Source organism: Pinus tabuliformis, chromosome 5_2 (assembly GCF_031772625.1).
Source record: "Pinus tabuliformis cultivar Carrire ecotype Pingquan chromosome 5_2, CPIR1, whole genome shotgun sequence".
In the NCBI taxonomy this organism is placed as follows: domain Eukaryota; kingdom Viridiplantae; phylum Streptophyta; class Pinopsida; order Pinales; family Pinaceae; genus Pinus; species Pinus tabuliformis.
Window position 1 is genome coordinate 20,864,236 of NC_142306.1, and position 9,482 is coordinate 20,873,717.

At 42.3% G+C, this 9,482-nt stretch overlaps 1 non-coding gene and 1 pseudogene across 1 annotated transcript; both read right to left on the reverse strand.

Moving 5' to 3' along the window:
• Positions 1-1,241: 1,241 nt before the first annotated feature.
• Positions 1,242-1,395, reverse strand: LOC149157362 (5.8S ribosomal RNA). Its single transcript, XR_016262101.1, has one exon. It is a non-coding gene; the product is annotated as a 5.8S ribosomal RNA (ribosomal RNA).
• A 2,705-nt stretch (positions 1,396-4,100) lies between these two features.
• LOC149157363 (18S ribosomal RNA) lies at positions 4,101-5,869 on the reverse strand (annotated as a pseudogene).
• Positions 5,870-9,482: the final 3,613 nt, after the last annotated feature.

Consider the following 9,482-nt stretch of genomic DNA (forward strand, 5'->3'; position numbering starts at 1 on the left):
CATCGTTGGAGGCCTACCTCAAAACCGGTGTTCGGTGAAGCTTCCATTGTGTCGCTCCAACTTCTGTTTCCTTCTCCTTAATAAGCAATCGACCTGAAACACCACAAGAAAACAACAGAGCACGTAACCGAGAACAAAAATGATCAATTTACTTATAAAGTCAAGGAATCATAAGCTATCAAGTAAATTGTACACAAGATATAGGAAATCATTATTGATTGTATTAAAGTAACTCAAGAGCAAAGCTTACAACCAAGCCTTGACATCGCAAGCCTTCTTAGAGGGTCTGGTTGGTATGTTCCTTCAAGCATTCACTCTCAAGAATGGGTCTCCCAAATGGATAATATCTCTCTCTCACTCACAAACTCTAATGCAAGGCTAAGGCACTCCACAACCTCTTACCAAACTATCAGCAATTCCACGCTTTTCAAACTCACGCCAAAGCTATTTAATCTGCTTCTATCGAAAACCAAGAACTAGAAGCTAGGAACCAGTAACTACCTAATCATAACAATGGTGAGTGCTTTTATAGGAGGAGGAGCCTCCATGAAATGAGGGAGAGGGAGCTTATCCTCAAGGGAGGCTTCACAAGAGGTGAAACTGCCATCCCAGAGGAGGAAAGTCGACTAATCTGACCCAACAACTAGTTCTAGAATGACCCAGAAGACCGACTGTTTGAACTAATTTTCCAAATCTAGATCGTCACAAGTCATAAACTAGGGCTTAGCGATGACATCGCAAGGAAGCAACGCATTCGGACCAAAAGTCATAATTAATATCTTTGGGACTTGCATCGAGCCCTAAAATTCGACCATCGTAGGAAACATGTGTACACCTATGACAACGTCACGATGATATAGTTTAGAACAATGGAACGCCACAGACTTAAAAGGGTTTACTTGCCACGATGCAAAAAGTTAGGCAAAAAGGGTCAATCTTCAGTATTAGAGAGTGCTTGTTTAATCTTCTTACATGAGTGGGAAAATATGGACATATTTATTTGATGTATGACACAGTGGAAGGACTGAGATAAGATCATTGACAAATTACTATGTAACAATGCCACACAAAGCTCGCATCAGCTAATGCCGACTGCCCATCAAAGGGGACAAGATCACCACTCATCGACGCATGCCACAAAACATTGCTTGAGGTATTTTAGCCAACCGCACTGCATTGGGCACAGACGACTAGCTCTGCTACTCTCTAACATATTGCAATGAGCACGTTTGAATGGGATGCAATGCCCAGACATACATGCCATCGACCGAGGCCTCAAGTGCAAATTACGTTCAAAAGCTCGATGATTCACAGGATTTTGCAATTCACACTAAGTATCACATTTCGCTATGTTCTTCATCATAATAAGAGTCGAGATATCCGTTGCCGAGATTCATTTCCACGTATTACCAAAAAATCTGCCACAACAATGAATAGGAGCACCCCCCATAATAAATGTAAGGCTAAGGTACAAAAGGAGGAAAGGAAGAAAAATGCATGAAAGAAAGAGAAACAAAGGTGTCTACCCCCCTCATAGGAGGAGGCTCACATAGAGAACAATCTTCCTGAGCCTCGTGCACTCACAAAAAGTGGGGAAATGCATGGAACAACAATCAAGAAGGACTAGGGTGGCCACGCCGGGAGCTTGCACTACTTTTAATCCTTCCCAAACACTAGTCCATAGCAATTCCCCATTTTCTCCATAAAGTTAGGGACCAAAAGGAAGAAGGGAAGAAAACAACGTGAAACAAATAGAGATCAAATTTGGCTACCAGCTCACAAGGTGAGGCTCAAACAAAGCACAAGCCTCCCAAACCCTGTGCCTTCGCAAAAGGGGGGGAATTGAAGAAGACGATGATCGAGAAGGACTAGGGTGGCCACCCCAGGAGCTCACACTGCATTTTTTCCTTCCCAAACACCAATCCACAACAATCACACCTTTTCTCCATAAAGCTAGGGGCCAAAAGGAAGAAGGTAAGAAAACAACATGAAAGAAAGGGATATCAACTATGGCTACCGGCTCGCAAGGGGAGGCTTCAAACAGAGAACAAGCTTCCCCAACCTCGTGCCTTCGCAAAAAGGGGGGAATTATAGGGGACGATGATTGAGAAGGACTAGGGTGGCCACCCTGGGAGCTCGCACTTCGTTTCGTCCTTCTCGAACACCAATCCCACCTTTTCTCCATAAAGCTAGGGGCAAAAAGGAAGAAGGGAAGAAAATAACATGAAATAAAGAGAGATATCAAACGTGTCTACTGACTCACAAGGGGAGGCTGAAATAGAGAACAAGCTTCCCCAACCCTATGCCTTCACAAAAAGGGGGGAACTACAAGGGACGAAGATTAATAAAGACTAGGGTGGCCACCCCCGGAACTCACACTACTTTTCATCCTTCCTGAATACCAGTCCACAACAATCCCACCTTTTCTCTGTAAATCTAGGGGCCAAAAGCAAGAAGGGAAGAAAAAAACATGAAAGCAAGAGATATCAAATGTGGCTACCGATTCACAAGGGGAGGCTCAAACAGAGAACAAGCTTCCCAAACCCCGTGCCTTTGCAAAAAGGGGGGAACTACAGGGGACAACGATCGAGAAGGAATAGGGTGGCCACCCTAGGAACTCGCACTACTTTTCATCCTTCCCAAACACCAATCCACAACAATCCCACCTCTTCTCCATAAAGCTAGGGGAAAAAGGAAGAAGGGAAGAAAACAACACCAAAGAAACAAAGATCCCAAGTAAAGAGAGAAGCTCAACAGCACGCCAAGTAGATGCCCGCTAACCAAAAAGAAATCAAACAAGGAACCCAATCAAAAAGCATCCCACCTTTTCACACCCTCCCACATACCTTATGACACAACACCCTTTCTATCTTACAACATAACAAACAACAATCAAACAACCAAGAAAATAAATCACAACCTAAACTTGACCACTAGAAAAGACAAGGGCTACGATGACATCAGTGTCTGGAGCAAGTTACTGATAGGTAAAAAACCCCCAACCCAGCACAAGGCTTCACACGAGAAATAGATTACTAATAACAAACCCACCCCACTATTGCACCCCTCTGTGTACATAACACCCAACAACCTTTCCAACGATAAATTCAATGAGGGTCAATAATCAAACTCCAAAGAGGAGTTATCACAGGCTGACACTCAATGCTGGAGAAAGACATAGGCCACAAATACATCGATGGTGCAAGGCCACTAAAGAGAGATACGTTCACAAAGCACACACCATGAAACAAAGAAATGACCAAGTCCCACAAAAAACCCACAATCCAAAGGGAGGAACAAAGACACAACCCACTACTTATTTTTTCCTTAGAAGGGGAGTGGCTCATGAGAGGATGAGGAATTCCCTTGATGGAAAAGGCACGAGATAAGATTGCCACCCTCATGCCCATTGGTGGGGGAAATTTCGATCTTGATGGAGCTCAGATCGAGGGAGGGGTTTTTCATTACCTGGACACCCAATGCTTCCGTGAGGGCATATCGAGGAATGGTAGGGAGGACTAGGGTGGCCAACCCAATGGGTTGAACCACTCTTCATCAATCCCATACTGACCCCACCCTGACAATTTCCCCTCACGGAAGGTTTGAGCTACCAAGCACACACGCAACCACTCCCTCGACCCAACCACCAACAAAAAAGCTCACCAAAGCAACACATCAACCACCACTGCCTTTTCGAGAGAACCAACTATGGAAGCTCGCACCCTTGGCCCATGCCTTCCAACAAACAAAATACCAAGCACCACCGCTATGAATGAGTCTAAATTTATCCATCGTATTTCCCAAGCATCTCAACTGCAGCAACCATGCACGATTGAATAGGTCGTTGGAAGGGCTCCCAAGAAACAAGCTTCTGAACCCCTACAAAAACACATTGGAGGAAATAAAAACAAAGGATGGGTGGGACAAGCACAAGCATGGCTTGCAAGCACACAAAGAAAAAAAACAAGTGTTACCTCAAGACAAGCAACCAACAATGTTCCCACCAAACACCAAACCCGCTCCCCTAGAGACACACCACATAGTCCTACATTGCAATCGAAACCCAACCAACCCGAACCAAAAAATAAAACCCCTAATATCAATGATCCTACCGCAGGTTCACCTACGGTAACCTTGTTACAACTTCTCTTTCCTCTAAATGATAAGGTTCAATGAACTTCTCACAACGTCGACGGCAGCAAACCACCATCGTCGATGCAATACAAACACTTCACCGGATCATTCAATCGGTAAGAGCATCGAGTGGTGTGTACAAAGGGTAGGGATGTAGTCAACATGAGTTGATGACACGTGCTTACTAGGAATTCCTCATTCAAGACCAATAATTGCAATGGTCTATCCCCTTCACGATGCAATTTGAGAATATTTCCCGACCCTCTCGAACCAGGAAGAAAAACTCATTGGCTGCATCAGTGTAGCACGCATGTGGCCCAGAACATCTAAAGGCATCATAGACCTATTATTGCCTCAAACTTCCATGGCCTAAATGGCCATAGTCCCTCTAAGAAGCTGGTCATGAAGGGGAACCTCCACGTAGCTAGTTAGCAGGCTGAGGTCTCATTCATTATCAGAATTAACCAGACAAATCACACCACCAACTAAGAACGGCCATGCACCACCACCCATATAATCAAGAAAGTGCTCTCAATATTTCAATCCTTACTATGTCTGGACCTGGTAAGTTTCCTTGTGTTGAGTCAAATTAAGCCACAGGCTCCACTCCTGGTGGTGCCCTTCCGTCAATTCCTTTAAGTTTCAGCCTTGCGACCATACTCCCCCCGAAACCCAAACACTCTGATTTCTCAGAAGGTGCTGGCAGAGTCCTTAGAGCAACATCTGTCGATCCCTGGTCGGCATCATTTATGGGTTAGACTAGGATGGTATTTGATCATCTTCAAGCCCTCAACCTTTGTTCTTGATTAATGAAAACATCCTTGGAAAATGCTTTCGCAATGGTCTATCTTTCATAAATCCAAGACTTTCACCTCTGACAATGAAATACAAATGCCCCTAAGAGTCCCTATTAATCATTACTCTGGTCCCAAAGGCCAACACAATAGGACTAGACTCCTATCAGTATTCAGAGCATAAGCTTGCTTTGAGAACTCTAATTTTTTCAAAGTAACAATGCCAGAGCCATGACCCAGCTAATTAAGGCCAGGAGCACTCCACTGATAAAAGGGATGGAATGGTAGGTGCACATCGAGTAGGCAGACCAACCTTTATGACCCAAGATCCAACTACGAGCTTTTTAACTGGAACAACTTAAATATACACTACTGGAGCTAGAATTACCATGGCTATTGGCACCAAACTTGCCCTCCAATGGAACCTCATTAAGGGATTTAGATTGTACTTATTTCAATTACCAGACTCGATGAGCCCAGTATTGTTATTTATTGTCACTACCTCCCCATGTCAGGATTGGGTAATTTGCACGCTTGCTACTTTCCTTGGACGTGGTAGCTGTTTCTCAAGCTCCCTCTCGGGAATCGAACCCTAATTCTCCATTTCCCATCACCACCATGGTATGCCCACAAAAATTTGAATGAAGCATCACCAGCACAAAGGTTGTGCGATCCGTCGAGCTATCATGATTCACCAGAGAAGCGGGCAAGCCCGCACCAGCCTTTTATCTAAAAAATTCATCCCTTCTAAATATTCAGGACTTGGTGCACGTTTAGCTCTAGAATTACTATGGTTATATGAGTAGTATGGTACCATCAAAAAAACTATAACTGATTTAATGAACCATCCGGAGTTTCATTGTCTGAATTAGTTCATACTTAGACATTCATGGCTTAATCTTTGAGAGAAGAATATGACTACATGCAAGATCAGCCTGGTAGCACCCTCCCACTTCAAAGGGAATTTTGGGCTCTCTCTTACCAAGAGCCAACCTGAACACCAATCAAGTCAAAGTGATATCAAAATATCATGTAAAACTTTTATGCCTTGCACCTCTTGCATCCCAAGAAGGAAGCACACGCAACATGCCAAGGACATGGCGAACAAATGGGTAGACCTGCCAAGCCATAATGCACCAAGGTCACTTCAGAGTTTGCAACCACGCCCAAAAAAACAAGAAAATGAGTGATCACTCACCCACTCCCTTAGAAATGCCTCCACATCTCACACCGAGGCCACCTAGGTGTTACACAAAAATATCTTCACCATGACTATTTGCAGTCAGAATGGGTCTATCATCACTTGTACTGTCCTCCTAAGTAAGTCTCAGACCTCAGCTCTTCAAGTCAAGCTTTGAAAATGAGAGAAAGACATTAAAAATCAACAAAGCTCTGGTTCCGCACTTTCTCTCATTGTTGCCTGCGGTCCCGCACCCCCTGTTCACAAAAACTGCGGACCTGCCCGCTCTGTCCCTAAAGGAGTGGGTGCGGACCCCTGTGAAAGTCAAAAAGGCACAAGTTTATTCTAAAAAACTCACTTTGGGTTAATTCTAGATGATTCTAGAAGGAACTTTGACGTTGATTGGTCGCTCTTAGGTGGTTCATGCATCCCAAAAGAGAAGGAGCTAATCCCTTGATGAGAGGAGCTATCCCTTTGAAGGAATGCTTTATCCCTTTGAAGGAGGACCTAGTAACTTCCCTCCATTGCACTATAAATTAAGGCATTGGGTTGGTTGCTAGGGAGGTTAGAAGTTGAACATTTTTTAGGGTAAATGCTGGTGGAATTGAGACTTCCTAGTTAAGCTTGAGAGGAGAGATCAAATACCTTTTTGGCTTCATTGGGAAGAGAGTGAAACTTGTCAAAGTAGAGGAGACTTCTTGTTGGACCCTGGAAGGAGCTTGTACAACATCAAGGCACAGGTTGTAAAGTTCTTCTTTGATTTGAATTAATACAATCAGATTCATTTTTCTCAACAAATTGTCTTATGTCATTTGTTTCATGAATTCCTTGATCATCATGTTAAGTATGCTTTATGATATTGGCTTTTCAAGTGCTATTTAATTTGTTTTCTTGTTTGTGTTTGCAGATTCACAACAAGGGAGCTCATTTGGATCAAAGGAGTGAGGCTTCCCAAACTTGCATTGGACCCAAGGTAGGCCTAAACACTTGTTTGCCTTTGTTTATAAATGCATATTTAGAGAAAGATAGTTTTTGATTGGCTTGCTTGTCACTAGATATCGTTGGATTCTAGGAAGGTCTATCTTGTTCGCAAGATCGACTCATTCCATGTGACAAAATGGTGACTCCGCTAGGGACTTGATTTTTTCCTTGTTTTTACTTTGACCTGAGAAACTGTGTTTTTGTTTCTGCTTTTGGATTTTTGTGTGTGGAATTGGATAGATTTCGTAGATCTAGGATTATTTTTTGTTTTTCATAACTTTGGGAGAGGACCTCACCCTCGGCTTGGGACACAGTGCGGACCTATCCACACTTTTTCTTTTAGCACAGAGCGGTACCGCACCTGTGTGAACTGTGGGCCTGCGGACCCTGTCAAAATTTTGGAAAACCTAAGATTTTCTCTGTTAGTCAGCTTAGTTTTTGTTTAGATGTTATTATCCCCTGCCCAGACTTTGATATAACTTGTCAGAAGCTTTTCTTAGGTTAATTCCATTGGTGTTAGGGCTTTAGGTGAAATTCCTAGAAGTTTTGATTGTTGGGTTTGGTTTTCATTTTGGTGTTGTAGTAGCTCTGAGCTTAGAAGCTGTAGAAGCCTTAAACCACCTTGGTTTTTACTAGTCTTCTTATGGGTCTGACCATTTGAAAAATATACCTTTGTTGAGGAATCCACCTTGTGTTTCCTCTTTACAAAACTTCGAAAAGGCTTGTGTTAAAAGTTTGGATTTCATTTTTAGAAAAGAAAACAAAAATTGGTTGTTTTTTGACTGATTTGTGATTCTGGACAAATTAGTCCTTAGTTGGCTTATAGCTAAGTAAAACATCCTTGAAAAAGACATCTTGTAAGCTTTGACTTCAAATAGTTTTTGATAGTTTATAGATCTCAAGATTAGTCATTTCCATAGTTTTGAGTGTTTTATAAAAAATAAAAAAATCTCTTTTGGAAAAAGTTTGTTTTTTTAGTGTTTGAGTGTTTTGAAAGAAAAGGGAAATTTTTGTGAAAATAACTAGTTGTCTCGTTTTGAGTGCATTGGAAAAGACAAAAAGCTATTCTTTTAATTTGTTTGTTAAGAAAGATTTGTGTTTACAAGTATTTGCATTCTCAAACTCTTTCCTAGCTAGAAGTTCGTTGAAGGGAAAAGATTGCTTAATCATCTTAAGTTCATTATTTTTAGTGATTTCGAGTCGAGTCTTCACACCACGAGTTTCATCTCCACACCTCTTGACTTAAACAAAAACCAATAAAAATAATGCTTAAAGTAAAGTCTATCTAGTAATATTTTTATTTCTAGGGCTTTGATACACCAACATAGCTTAGGCTAGTGTCTTGGAGTAGGGAGTAATTAACTCTCCAAGACAGTAAAACAAACAAGTAGCTGTATCTTGTGGTAGAAGAGAAATCCAATTGTTGCATTTATGCTCTGGGAAAGCTCCTATTAAAGGAGAAGCACAAGATCGTGTCCGAACCAGTGTGGAAATCAATCCTTCCTCATTGGGAACGACGCCAGATATTCACGTATTAAAAATGGTAAACCTCGATTTAACCATTGTCGAGGAGCCTGGGGTCACTTATTGGTAAACCTTGGATTATGTCAAGGAGCCTTCAAGGGGATTGAGCTTGTTACTCTGCCGTTGTGTGCGTATCAGATCATAGAATGTTCCCCTAGGTATATTTGTTTCCATTGGTAACCTTAGTGACCATATTCTATAGGGTTCTTCCTAAGGTGACAGTGGTGGGAAGATTCCATTGTACCTAGAGCAGACGTCAGCTAGACTCACTTGGATTTTCTGGGGGGTTCTCTTCACTCGAGACGGTTTAGTGGAGGAACTTGTGCCAGTCTATTCATTAAGCAGGTTGCTGGGGTAACTGTTCCAACCGCCATTTTTGTATTGAACTCTGCGACGTCGGGCTTCATCACCAACTAGTGTTTTCAGTACGGCAAGTTACTGTTTGTGTGTGGTTTGATCTCCTAGATTCTTTAGGCATTTGATTCAAATTTTTTTGGTTCTTTAGAGGCTTTAGGTGGTTTTGATTGAGATTTTACTTTGTTTTCGTGTGAAGTAGTTAAAAATTTTAAATTGTGGCTAAATTACCGAGGAAGTCCCGTAGACTTCAGGGCCAACGTCCTGAGTTTTCACCGAGCCAGCGTGAAGGGTTAAGAGCCCTCGTAAATCCTAGAGACAGTAGAGTTGGGTCACCTGAAGAAGGAGAGTCTTCTTTGTTGGTACATCCTGATTTTCAAGCTTTAGTAGCAGATTATAATCCACAATCGGTGTCTGTTTCCAAAATTACTGGTAGCTTTTCATCTACTAGTGATATAGATGAGGAACCCGAAATATCCAAACCTGAAAGTGAATTTGCTGCTACTCCAACATCG